Raw genomic sequence first — 15,579 nt, 5'->3', positions numbered from 1 at the left:
TTCCTCTTGTTGCTAACACTTCTACGTATCGTACCGCGATGTGCGCGTACATACCGTGAAAGTGCTTTGTTATCTAGTATCGATACATCAACTACGATCCACCTTGGTACCACTACGATCGCCTGAAATATACAAGTTATGAACAATTAAGATGAATTGGACGGTCGATTGAGTAATTCTGCCTCAAATCCACAACCAAATAAGGAACAGGAATTAAGGCGGAATCACTCACTCTAAGTCTGCAAAATCCTAGTTATGCACAACCCTAATGTACATACTAAGCCATCATAGCTTCTCTGAACGGATCTTTTAGTTCTCTTGAATACTGCGACTTGTTTCTAAAAGTGAGTTATTATAATTACTTTTAAGCGTTATCCCCAGGTTTTAATCTTATATAAATATAAATTAATTTTTCAAAGTAATTACTATTTCGAAAACGTACCGTTGCTTGATGGCGACTCCGAGGTCGATTCTCCTGCGGTGATCATCATAATTCGTCCATCCGCTCCTGAGTTCTTTGTTATCGGGCAGTTCCTCTGGTAGTGTCCAGTCTCACCACAACCATAGCAGGCTTGGTTTTCTTCAGCTCCGGGGACTTGGGGGATCGGTTGAGCCGGTGCCCTGCAGAAACGGACTGTGTGTCCCTTTATGTGGCAGTTCAGACACCGCATTTCCCGACATACTCCGGTGTGGTGATAGTTGCACTTTCCACACTTCGGGAGGGTTCCAGCATATCGACTGGCAAGTGCTAGAGTAGCAGGCGTTGTGGCGGCGTATATAGTACTCGTTTGTTCCTCCTGCGGGGTGTCCTATGTTATTCGCTTCTTCTTCCTCTTGTTCCCCGACTTCTGGCTATTTTCCTCTTCCCTCGATGGCTCAGGAATGGGGACTTGCACACCATGGCGGACTTCGTGGTCGATGAGTCGCTGGGCCAGGCGTTTAGCACTATCGAATGTGGCTGGGTTAGAAGACAGTATATCTGCTTGGATCGGGGTAGATAGACCCCAGATGTATCTTTCTATCTTCTTGCTCTCCGGGGTAACCATCTCGGGGCATAGTGCTGCTAGGTCGCTGAATCGGTCAGTGTAGGCCACCATGTCTGAGCCGACCATCGTGAGCTCCCATAGTTCTGTTGGGTTTTGAGCATTCTAACACTTCCTAAGTGTACATGCAACCCTAATAAACCTTGGATCTATGTTTGTCTAAGGTATATGCAAAATATTAATTTCCAAGGTGTATAACCTATCTAGCATGGCATTGGGTACTTTTAAACATAAAAGGACTAGATGAATTACATACCTTTTGTTGATTGCTGATTCCTTGGAGTTTGAGAGCCAAGCACCAATAATGTGAATGCCTCAAATGGAAATCACAAATCACCAAAAACTTGGAAAATGTATAAGAGAGTATACTAACACTTAGAAATTGGCCACCACTATTACACACACACTAGGGTCTTTTTCATGCACCATGAGCTTGTTTATATAGTGTGTATGGTTAGGGTGAAACCCTAATAACCCATGTCTTTTCCTCTTCCAATGATCCATGGGTTGAAAGCTCCATGGATCATCCATGCACTTCCATATAAGCTTAGCCCATTAACAAATAAGCATTAGACCACACCATATAAATATAATAGCCCATGATTTAATTAGTCTTCCTTTTAATCACTAAATCAATTCATAATTAATTCAAGATTAAAACTAATTAAATAACATGACTTTATATTAATATATTATAACTTATAATATATTAATGGACCGCAAATATACTCTTCTCATAATATTATCCACATAAATAGTTCGGGTGAAGTGCAACCCAAATGGACCATGCCAGGTCGGGTCAAGTATATACCAAATAAGTTATGGACTTAGACACCTTATCCAACAGACTCCTACTTGGATAAGTCTAATAACTGTATTTGCCTATATTACTTCAGGAACCAACCAGCAATCGTAGCTCTCGAAAACTCTATTGAACTATGAAGCGCCATTTTAGATAAGTGATCATATAATCCTCCGTTCTCATGATATCAGCCGGACAAATACATGGAACAACGTCGTACTTATTGTCCAGCAGTTTGTTTCCCGATTTCCGATTTGTTTGACAAAGAACTTAATTGAACACATCAACTTAGTTCTGATCGGGCCCGGTACATGGGTCAACACAAAATCATCGAGGGGCCCAGATATCGCTTCTATTTCTAGAAGGAACAGATAAACTTCGACTCATATGCTTGTTCTACTACTTGTTGAATTGTACACAAAGGCACGTTTTATAACATCAAGTTACTGATGCGTTTACGTGCAATCAATGCACAACCAACTCATAGGTAACAACTCATATACTCATAACTTATGAGCACTCATGAATGTTGTAGCAACCATTGCTATGTCTAAACACATTTAGCCATCTACAACCTCGATTCATGACAGTTTTAATTCATACCTACTTCCAACATATGAACGACTGTGGAGTGTTTAAATAACTTAGTCATTCGGAAAGAATAACTTAGCTATTCTGGAAGTCAAAACATGCAAAGTGAAACACAATAATAATCGAATCCAATATGGTCTCAGAACCCTTTTGAATATAAATAGAACCACCTTTTATTTATCACCATATTGATTACACATTATTATTTGTATAATGTTTCAAATAATCAACTTAATACTTGAACAAAACAAGAGTCGTCCCATGCTCCTAGCATGTACACTTTGTTTTCTAAACAATAGTTATGCCATACTCCAAGTATGCACACTATGTTTGTCTATGATCTTTACTTTTGTGAAATAGATCAATTGAACATGATTCCAATGATGCTTATTTGTAAATGTAAGAACTCCTAATTCCTACCATTTACCAAAAATCTGTTAGATTTTAAACTTATATGCACTGTTCCTCTCATAATGATTATGCAAAAGGTCACCAAAACCTTGTCATCAGTCATTACAGAGGATTCCAATGGAGATCAACTCTATGGAAACGAAGTCTCATATCCAAAGTACATTGCTTTGAACATCCTTCTTTCACTAAGGTTTTCTAATCTTACACAGATTGAACAACTTCCACCTATGGAGACATTTCCATAGTCCCATTTTGACTATCACTTCCGAACAAGAGTTACCTCTTTTCATAATATGTCAATATGGTCCTTTCCAACAATTTACATCATACTTCCAACTGTCCCTGAGCAACCAATCTTTGGCGAACCTCAGACTGTCCTCGACAATTTCTTAATCACTTTAGTCATATCCTGTTCTAGACTTTTCCCTTCTTAATGCCCTAAGCATTTGGAAAATTTAGAAAGGATGAATATTATAGCACATGCAATTGATCCTATATCCGAAGCATATGGGACACAATTCATGATGTTTCTCATAAAGACATGATACTAGACCAGTCTTTTGCTACAATATTTTTATTTGCCATGTTTTCAAAATTTAACTATGAAGAGGGATGCCGTAATCATAATCAAATTTTGAGAACGCAATATATATATAATTTACTTAAGTTGAACCATTCCAACATAAAATACATATATATATCCTTGACTAAAGATGATTAAAATCTCAATCTAAGCTTTTAGAATGGTATTGAAGTATAATTTCCTCTCCCTTAATTATAGCAAAACAACTTTTCCAACCCTTGTAACTTCACGAATTGAAACTTTTGATTTTCTATAATTAACATTGCTAGCTTCCAATAATAATAATCATAATTATCATGCTCCCACTAACATGATGATTATTAGCATAACACTTATGCTCCCACTAGCTATGACATGTATTCAGAAATCGGATGGACTTATAAAATTTAGATTCATACACCCTTCCGTAGATAGCTCACATGTGTGTCTAAACAATTTCAAGAGCTATGAAAAGGGATGTCGTAATCATAGTCTCAATTGTTTAGACCTTTGCCATTTCTCACAAGTCCATGTTAGTGTGCCGGTTAACCACACACGCTCCACTAACGACTTTTGAAAATGCAAATAACACAATTGTTATCTACTTAAAATCTTCTTAGTGAAAGCATTTCCTCACCATCATTTTCATGAATCGGAGAGAGACCTTATGACACTTAGATTTTATCGTGTATGAGTTTCTATCCATGTGAATTTGTCAAAACCATAATCACAAGACAAGGTTAGTGACAAATTCAGCCTTACATGGATTGAACTTGTTCAATCTTAATTTCTTGTCACCTGGTAGCACAAGGCCCACCAATGCTTCCAAGTTGTTATGCATACAGTTTAGAACTAACAGAACTCATATGCATAGTCAACTTAATAGGAACAGACACAGAAACAAGAATTATGTCAACTTAATAGGTTGCAAACCTTAAGTCGTGTGCTAGTGATAAAACTCAGGTTTTACTCTTGATTAAATCTTGAAATCCTTTCAAGATCTTTAAGACTCCCACTGTCCTCTTGACATATAAGTTTCCCTAGTCAAGAACCATTCATTGACAAAACAAATATTCAAGGGATAGTGCGGATTCTTATCAAGATAAACACTTCACACAATTGGTCTTAGTTGGTCTTTGTCTTATCGAAGACATCACAACTTACCAATTTCAAATGTACAGGAGTAGAAAACATTTTACACTACATTTGATGAATGTTTCAAACCTTACATTATGTCACTCAATGTTACAATCTTGCAGTATGACTCTAAGAGTTGTTTTGGAACGAAGTATGATCCATCTTCTTGATTTTAACCATTCCAACAATTCATGACCCCTCATCTTACTCATAACAATGCACTAAGATGTCCTTAGAGTATGAATTTGTGATATGGTTTCATAATCATTAAGATGATCATAAAACATGATACTAAAGTATTCTCCCATCTTTTCAGATTTGAGAAACTTTTATCTCTCTGCCAAATTTGATTCTTCTCATCCGTTCTGCCATACATTGAAACTTTTCCAATGTTACAGAATTATACTTAACCTTATAAGTATAACCATGTTTACTAATCTTTAGTAAATCATGACGAATCGATCTTTGTGGTGGACCTTGACCAGCACACACCCAGTGTACCTAATTTCTTTGTCCTTCAGTTGACTCACATATGCATGTGATCAATGAAATAGTCTCAATTTTACAAAGATGAAAATTCTCATTCATCATACAATGCAGCTTGTATAATTCCAAGTTTCTGTCCAACTGAAGCTTGGGTGATGAGAACCTTTCCTCATTTGGTAAATTCAGACACTACCACAAATGAGAGAATCAAACTCATATTTCCATTATTGCTAGAAACATACAAACATCAATTTCCATAAATGTCATTGTAAGGGGATATAATATAAAATAAACTAAACAAAACTTTTATTTCTTTATAAAATGCGGAAAAATATTCCTTACAATGCATCTTCAAATGAAAACTATGCTAATACATATTTCCTAGCAATCTATCATAACTTTTAAGTAGTAGCTCAAAAATCCGATCCTCGAACCATGCGATAGAAATCCATCTTCGTGATCAGATTCAGCACACTCTTCTTTTAACCTTCCTTTTGCTCGATTCCGCTAAACATCAAGATGCAACCTAGTCACATCATGTAATAAGAATCAACAATTAGGAACTTTAACAAAGTTAGATAGTGGACTTACCTGAAGCCGAGTCAAACATTTTGTCTCCACTTGCTTTCAAACATTTCAGGTATTCAGGGCAGCTTCGCTTACAATGTCCCTTCTCATGACAATAAAAACATATAGACTCTTTTGGGAATGGTACATGAGACAATCACAGACTTAGCCTTTCCCTTTACCTTTTGGTCAACCGGGTTGACCAAGGCTGATCCCTTTCTATTGGGAAGAGAAAGCTTGTCTGGACTTCCTATGTTACCATTTTCCATGTCCATGGAAGTTTGAGAATTAGACCTTCCAACAATATTTGCTTGACCATTGCGCCCAATCATTGCTGATTCAGCAGCAACAAGCAAATAAGAAAGATCTATTAGGGTTATGTCAGGATCTGTCATATGGTAGTCTTTAATAAACTCACCATACGACTTAGGAAGTGACTGAAAAACCCAGTCAACAGCGAACTTCCTTGAAATAACAGCACCCAACATTCTCAACCTGTCAATGTGTGACTTCATTCCTAAGACATGAGTGCACACAGGTCTTCCATCTTTATGTTTCATTTCTAGTAGAGTTTGAGTGACCTTGAACCTTTCAAGTCTTCGGGCTTGTGGGTCAGGGAGAATAAATGGAGGAGGTGGAGGGAGTGAAGCATGATGTTGAGGGACATCATCTTCAAGAGGAAAGCTTGTTCCAAGCGATTTGGGAAGATCACAGTTGTCTGAACCAGACATCTACAATGGGAGAAAATCAACTTAGTTGATTCAAGTCCTTAATATAACACCCAATATGAAATATTAAGGCTAGGACCCAACACAATATTTTATAACTTGGAAGAGGAATGCCGTAATCCAAGCTATAAAATATTTGAAGGTAGGCGAATGACGATTCACCAATTTCCACCATGAAAAACGAAATAATTTATTAGGTTTTAATTGGATTTGAAACTCCTAGATCTTTTGAGATTCATTGAACTTTTCAATGGCATGTTTCAATCTCGATTGTTCCCTCTCAAGTTTTGTGACTGGGATGCCGAGGATCACAAAACAAGGTGTGAATAACCATACTAATTCACTTGGTACCCTTAATATTATCACCTAATCAATGTGTCGGTTAACCACACACGCTCCATTGATCTATGACAAACATTAAGTCATCCTTCGTGATCCTTACTAGTCCAAGTTAGTGTGCCGGTTAACCATACACGCTCCACCAACGACTTGGTAAGGTACAAAGTGTGAATTCCATGGACTAGCACCATGTTCACATTTTTCCTAAAGTAACTAAGATTGGGAATTATAAAATATTTAGTTACTTTATAATCATTATACTTTTAATGAGAATTAAAGTCATTGTCCTACCTGTTCGGCTAATGACCCTCCACCGATCAAGGAAGCAGTGGGTGAGAATGGACACCCATTAAGCTGCCATTTTATAGGCAGCAACCTTATACCCCCCTTATAGACCGGGTTCGTGAATGAGGCCTACTAATGGTAGAACGACTTATTCTTATACATATATATAATAATTAACCATTAATGTTATAAATAGTATAAGTGTTGAATTTTAACTATTAAAACTCTAAGGGTTGGAATTAAAGTTTATTAAAGTGTGTGAAACTTTAAAAATTCCAAAACTTGAGGGCAAGTTTTGTAACTATCCAAAACTTTTCATTTCATAACTTATGAATTAAAGGTTCATAAAAATGAAGACTCTTCATTTTTATGTAACTTATGTGTTTAAATGTGTGTTTAAAAGAAGTGACCTTTGGATATCCATAACTTGAGGACAAATTATGGACTCCATTAAAGCACATAAATGATCAATAATTAATCCTAAACAATTCAGCAAATAATTCCTATCATCTTCTAAATTCATAAGAACATGAACATGATCATCAAAGTTTCAAGAATTATATGAACACACACAAATCATGAAATTTTGATATAAGCTATTGTAAATGGATTAGAACAACCATTACACCAACTAAAACAAGTTTTAAAACACCAAAACAGTTTAGGGTAATGTTTCTAGCCCATTTCCAGCAGCAAAAGTCGAAAATCTGCATTCTGAGGCTCCTACTCGCCGAGTGCACGAACCTACTCGGCGAGTAGGATGAGTTTACACATGAACTCGGCGAGTCCCCCCATGGACTCGGCGAGTTCATCAGGGAGACAACAAAAAATCGACTTTTTTCACTATTTTGCATCAAGTATCAAACAAACAAGCCTAGGCTCTGATACCACTGTTGGGTTTTGATCATTCTAACACTTCCTAAGTGTACATGCAACCCTAATAAACCTTGGATCTATTTTTGTCTAAGGTACATGCAAAATATTAATTTCCAAGGTGTATAACCTATCTAGCATGGCATTGGGTACTTTTAAACATAAAAGGACTAGATGAATTACATACCTTTTGTTGATTGCTGATTCCTTGGAGTTTGAGAGCCAAGCACCAATAATGTGAATGCCTCAAATGGAAATCACAAATCACCACAAACTTGGAAAATGTATGAGAGAGTATACTAACACTTAGAAATTGGCCACCACTATTACACACACATTAGGGTCTTTTTCATGCACCATAAGCTTGTTTATATAGTGTGTATGGTTAGGGTGAAACCCTAATAACCCATGTCTTTTCCTCTTCCAAGGATCCATGGGTTGAAAGCTCCATGGATCATCCATGGACTTCCATATAAGCTTAGCCCATTAAGAAATAAGCATTAGCCCACACCATATAAATATAATAGCCCATGATTTAATTAGTCTTCCTTTTAATCACTAAATCAATTCATAATTAATTCAAGATTAAAACTAATTAAATAACATGACTTTATATTAATATATTATAACTTATAATATATTAATGGACCGCAAATATACTCTTCTCATAATATTATCCACATAAATAGTTCGGGTGAAGTGCAACCCAAATGGACCATGCCGGGTCGGGTCAAGTATATACCAAATAAGTTATGGACTTAGACACCTTATCCAACAAGTTCTTGTTCCAGCTTTTGTACTTCACCCAAGGAGCAGTATTCTTCCAGCATTAACTCTTTTTGGTTCTCCTAACCTGTAGAGACCCATTTTTATAACGAACGGTGAGTGCGGAAGAAGGATATCTCGAGATTAATCGTGTTTTTGTAAGTATGAACACCAAGAACATATTATGAGTTCATGAAAAGATGAAGAACAAGAGAGATAAAATATATTGATGAAGAACATGGTGGGAGAGAAACTCTCCCTGGGTGGGAGAACCCACCACTTCTCTCTCTCTCTCTAGAATTACATTGTAGAAAAGTAACTCGTACTAAAGAAAAGGTATGCTAGCTAAAAAGAAATAAATGACCAACTCTCCCTTTATATAGGAGGGAGAGTATTTACACCATAAATACAATAAAGGGAAAATACAACCTAACTATCACTCATTATTTGTGGAGCATTTCCATGCACCAACATTCTCTCCCTAAATACTTACAAATGATGAGAGATACAATAAGTGATACAAGGCTATAATATAGTAATCCGACTAGCAAGTGTGGTAATAAAATACAATCAAGTGCTGAAATGTCTCTGAAACTCTGAAGTGTCTGTGAAGTCTGAAACTGGCCATGAATCTCTAACAATGAAGGTATTCGGCTTCAAAGCACAACCAATGAAGCAGAAAAAATATAAGATCCAAATCTTCAAACCAGTCATAATCACCCCAAGAAGGAGGTCACCATGAGCAAGTAGAAGATCCAATAAAAGAAACACTTCGTCTTCAAAAATCTGAAAAACATCTCGAGTTCTCGAATCATAATACACCGAAATTTTTCAAAGAATAACCTGCTAAAAATGTGAAGCATCCATAAAATGAAGTCCGGATAAAAATAATGTGAGTCCAAAAACATGGTCTAGCAATGCCGAAAATTTGATCCAAGGACCAAAAATAAGTGCCACGTCACATTGCCAAAATAATCTTCGTCTTCAACATATCACAAATCCAAACTCGTGAAACCATAAGATCTGAACCGGATGCGAACACAAAATCATCCTGTGGTAGAGTCCGAATAATAAATAATCTGAATCGGAAAACATCGAGTAATGCCAAAAATTTGATCCGTAAAGACCAAAACTTTGGAGACACACTTGAACAAACGTTAGAACAAGTATAAGTTGCAGAATAGTTAATCTCAAAGGATCTAAAAGCTCAACAATAATATTAATAAGTTAAGGAGTTAATGAGTTAGTTGCGGAAATATAAAGAAAGATAAATGACAACAATTGTTATATCAAGAATACACTTAAGTTGATTCGTAACTAGGAATGCATTCACTCCAAGTTAATAAGGAAGATCAAGCTTAGTGATTAAGTCTTATAGACTTGCTCCGGAGAGAGATTATAATCAGATATGTTTCTATAACAGTTGAGAGTAAGAAGAGTAGAAAGATAGAGAAATGAAGAAGATAACTTAGAGAAATATATTCAGAATAAGTTCTAAGTTATCAGTGTGAAGTAAGAGATTGATTGTAGAAGTTATCGATACAAGAGAATGAGTCTCTATTTATAGAGACTCTGAACTAGACTACAACTCTATAAGCAGCCGTGCAAGGCATACTGGATAATAGAGTGAATTACATAAAAGACAAGTAATCTAGTAGACTGCGGTAGCTGGCTCCGGGTGCAAAGATGATTGCTGATGAAGAACTGACTCCGGGTGCTCGATTGGCTACGGGTGTTGAACCGTTGCGGTAGTGAGAGGTGGTTGCGGTAGCTGAGTTCAAGAGGGTCACTTTTGATGATTCAACAATTTCCCCCTAAGTGACCTCTTTAACTCCGGTTCAGCTATCAAGTTTGAGAAACTTGATCAAAATCCACCAAAACTTCCTGACATTTTCCAGGCATGTGATTCTTCTTGAAATTTCAAACTTGACCTCTGCAGTAGTATGCTTCGATTTTTCAAATGCGGTCCGGCAGATGTCAAGTTGCTTCTTGGGCAGGCGGTGCATGGCTTTCATCGGAATGAAGTATTTGACGTTGTCGGTCTTTCGTTTGAAAATGATTCCGAGTTCAGGGAAGTTGGTTGCGCCTAGTGATCTTTCTTCGAAGCCTTCGGTAGGCATTGGCACAGGTTCAAGTGGTGGAAGCTCAAATTTGTTGAGGATGGTGGGGTAGATGTCCGCATCAATCTTCGCAAAGTCACAGACTGTAACTCTTAGAAAAGAATTGGCTTTTTCAAGCGCTATTTGCATTTTGGGGTGCTTCTCTGCCTTGTTCTGGAACACCCTGGCAATAAGGAAGATTTCTTCTGGATTCATGCATGGGAAGTCTGCCTGGGTGCGGATGTAGTCATGCTCCCTTCTGGTGAGGGTATACTGGGTGAAGTCAGGAGGAGGGAGGAGATCCGAAGTGAGGCTGGTTGCGGGTCTAGGGTGATCGCGGATCAGGGGAGGTGGGTGGAAAGGTGATGGCTGCGGACGGGATGGTGGGTGCGGTGGAGGTTTTGGGTGCGGACGGAAGGGAGCTGGGTGCGGTTGAAGGTGGGTGCGGATCAGAGGGGGCTGGGTGCGGATGGGTGAGGTCGCGGATGGAGCTGGCTTGGGTGCGGACGCAAGGAAGGCTGAAGCGGTAGGCGTGAGCAGTCAAGCGACTGCGGTGCGAAGAAGGGAATGGCTGCGGTAGGTGCGAGCAGGCAAGCCACTTCGGATGCGAGACTGCGGTGAGGGAAGGAGTAAGATGCCTGCGGATCCGAGCTTCGGTCCGAGGCCGCGGTCATGGAAGGATTTTTTTGAATGCGGTTCTATGGCTGCTGACCAAGGGGCTGCGGATAGGGGATTATGACCGCGGATCAACGGCTAAGAGGGGCTGCTGAGAGGCTTCTCAGGGGACTCAGGTAGGCAGTTTTTGGCTGCGGTTCTGGGGTCCGGAAAGGGCTGAACAGGTGACGAAAAATGCTATTTTTTCATGAAAAATGGTACCGCAAAGGTCATTTATTCATATTTTAATAAGGGAATCTTTTTATAAAGCATTTAAGTCAACATGTGGTCTTGGGAAGGCAAAAAGGAGGAGTGTGCAGGGGGTTTTAGGGGACAAAAGGTGATGGGAAATGACAATGTCACATGGTTTTTGCTTGGGAAGGCAAATAAGAGTGAATTACTCTTTACCCAAAAGAGCAAAAAGGACAAAGTGCTTTATGCAAACACATATTACGTCCATTTTTTCTTCAATTTAAGATCTACAGCAAGAGAATGAGGAATAAAGAACTTCATACCTCAAGAAGATTTCAAGCTGCTGGGTAAAAAAAAAGAGCACCACTTCAATGAAAATAAGCCCATTATTTTGTGTCTTCTCATTTCCAATGCATAAATAAAATGCATGGAGCAAATTCTTCAACAAATTGGAGACCACAAAAATAATTTCTCTTCCCATTTGCTTCATTTCTTCAACAGAAAAATAATAAGAACATGAAGAACATCATTTTTTTCTTTTCAGCAATAATAAAATGATCAGCAGCAGCAACTTTTATTTTTGCTAAGATAGAATCACCCGGAAGATAGAAATAAGAAAGAACATCATAAAAAAAATTCCGGTTTGCAACCCGAAAATTTTTTCTTGCAGAAACACGGAAAAATCACAAGATAATCACCGAACGGGAGTCGTTCCCTTGAAATAATCGTGAGATCTTCAAGGTACGGCTCTGATACCAATTGTAGAGACCCATTTTTATAACGAACGGTGAGTGCGGAAGAAGGATATCTCGAGATTAATCGTGTTTTTGTAAGTATGAACACCAAGAACATATTATGAGTTCATGAAAAGATGAAGAACAAGAGAGATAAAATATATTGATGAAGAACATGGTGGGAGAGAAACTCTCCCTGGGTGGGAGAACCCACCACTTCTCTCTCTCTCTCTAGAATTACATTGTAGAAAAGTAACTCTTACTAAAGAAAAGATATGCTAGCTAAAAAGAAATAAATGACCAACTCTCCCTTTATATAGGAGGGAGAGTATTTACACCATAAATACAATAAAGGGAAAATACAACCTAACTATCACTCATTATTTGTGGAGCATTTCCATGCACCAACACAACCTATTGAGTTAGCCACTGATAGGGTCAGTGATTTAACATGGCTGTTCCACCATGTTAGGGCTTTGTCAGAGAAGGTGCAGGCAGCAAACTTCACTTTACTCCCTTCAGGGCACGAACAGATTTCGAAGACCGAATCTGTTTTCTCGAACCATCGCATCAGAGTGATGACTCCACCATTTCCATCGAAGGAATTGGGTTTGCAGTTCATGAAGTCTTTTTACGAACACTCCCTTGGGTTTCTGTGAGTAACTTCGGGGTTGGTTAAGTGGGTACCGCTACCAGATCCGAGGGTACCACCTTCGCCGAAATGAGCTAGGGCAGTCTCCACTGCGGAGGATATTACTTCTTGGAGAGAAGCATGATCGAATTGTGGCGTTGGAGTTGACGTTATCGGAGTAGTGCGTCTGTTTGATATGCAAGGAGGCATCTTTGCTAAAAGAATACAAAAATGATATGGAATAAGTCTAAAGCAGTGGATATAAGCCGAAAGCTGAAAGACAAGGTTATCCTAGTTCTGAGTGTATCGGGTCCTGACTTCTATAGGGTTCTGGAAACAATTCATAAAAGAGTATATACCTAATAAAGTTTATGAATTTGGAATGGCTATCCTGGAACGAATATCTGGTACCTGAATAACTGTTACCAGCTGCATGTAAGAAAATAATCCTAACACATAATGTGAGCAGTGTTTCCACTCGCTCATTAAGTTAAATAAGATTATTATTTTTTAGGGTGACGCATAAGGAATCATAAAGTTAGCATTCTAGGCCCCCTTTCTACTGAATGTACTAGACTCGACTGTTCTATTTGTCGTTTGAAAAGATGTAAATTTTCCCTAGTTTATAACTATCTTGACTCGAAAATAGTTTACATTAACTTTCAAGTGGAACTGTTACAAAATGAAAGTATTTGGAGAATATAAGTACTCAGTTGTCTTATTAACTGACATATTCCAGTACTGATTACCTTAAAACATGTTTGTTTTATTAAGGTAATAATGTGATGAATAGTCCCCATATGTCACAACTAGCATTTTTAGCTAGGAAATTATATTCTAATATAAACATCATCCATTGTAAGGCATGGTCTCTAAGTAAAAATCATACTCTATGCTTAATCAAAACCATCCATTTGAATCCAAACTCTTAATTTAGGTTCAAAACCTAATACAATACATCTCGTATGGATTGAAAACCCTAGAAATCCCAGTTCAAGTTAATTTGGACTAGGATCCTCTTATTGGGACTAATGGACCAATAAACGTTTAATTTGACTACTTTGGGCCTAGAATAGTTCATTTTATCTATAATGGGCCAAGTTGGGCCATAAATGATGTCATTAATCTAATGGGCCATAAACTATATTCATGGGCTTCTTTGGGCCGTGAACTTCCATAAGGGCCCAATAGGCCAAAAAATACACATTTTGGGCCTCATGATTTCGAGCTAAGTCAAGGGATGGCCCAAACTATCTCACTCCTTTTCCTCCTAGCCCATTCTTGGCCCAAATTAAAACAAAAAAGGGAAAATGGGCTTTACTAATAACTTGACAACACATAATTAACCCACATGTTTCAAGGTAATCACATACTTCTAGAGCTATTATCCTCCATGCATTAATGTTTTATCTCTCTCCTCCTACCTCTCTTTTTATGGCTGAGAGATGCCACACCCCACCCCACTTCATCCCTTTCAATCTCCAAAAGTTCTCTCTAACTCTCAAAAGTTTCTCACCTCCTTCCTCTTAAAAAAATTTCTGACTTGGTGAGTGTTTTCAAGAGTTTTTCATCAAGACCTTCACACTCTTGAACCACCTAAGTTTGAAATCTTCTTCCAAGGAAAGCTCTCAAGGACTCATCCTCCTTCCCCTAAATTTTCAAGTTTTGGTGTGTAGTTTCAAGAGGATCTTCACCTAGATCAACATCTTTGGTAAGTTTTTGCTTAGATCTATGATTTAACTTCTTGATCTCTTCAAAAATATCCTCTTACACCCATATATTTGTGGATCATGTTCTTAGAACCATCTAAGTTCAAGATCTACTCAAGAAAGCTTGCTAGGATTAAAAATCTTCTTCCACTTCTTCATCAAACCGATCCAATACCTCAAGGTGAGTTCATACCCCCTATTTTCGATTTTTACTTTGTTTTGGAGGAGAATACAAGTTGTGTTGTGTAGATCTATGTGTGTATGCATGAATATGTGTGTTTTTCATGATTTATTTGGTGGTTATGTGTTGTTTACTTCATAAATCTAAAAGTATGTTAAGAATATTAAGTTTATCACTTGGATCTACATGAAAACCTTGAGAAAAGTATGTGTTATCACATATAATACATGTAAACTGGTAGATCTGGGATTTATACACTTCAAATAGTAAAAATGAGTTTTTTGTTCCAAGATCTATAAACTAAACTCAAAAATCAGCCTTTCACAGGAGAGTTTTGGTCCAATCTCGAACTGTTTTGACCACCTAAATGATAATATTTTTCAAAACTGTTTTAATTGCAAAAATTTCAGGTTTCTACCTTTAAAATGACTACTCTCACATTTTCATGCGATTTTACTACAATGTTTGGCGAATTTTACAAAACTGCCTATCAGATTTGAAATAATTTCGGACCAGCCTGTGAAGGTGAGCAATTTCGCACTTGTTAGAAGCCATTAAAATTTATGGGAAAATTGTGAACAAAGTAGACAAAATTTCCAAACTTCCAGAATTTACGGATCCAAATTTTTACTTACGATGATTTTTCTACAAATTTTCCAACAACAAGGTCAGAAAAGCCCAAAACCAGAAAAATGTGTGTTTTCACAACAATCAAGCTAAAAATGATATTTTTGACAAAAATGGGTTTAAAATGTTACTTTTACCATAAAATAGTCATCAACACAAGTTT

Source organism: Lactuca virosa, chromosome 5, assembly GCF_052849685.1.
Source record: "Lactuca virosa cultivar CGN04683 chromosome 5, Lactuca_virosa_CGN04683_v6, whole genome shotgun sequence".
NCBI lineage: Eukaryota > Viridiplantae > Streptophyta > Magnoliopsida > Asterales > Asteraceae > Lactuca > Lactuca virosa.
Note: the sequence above shows the minus strand (reverse complement) of the source record.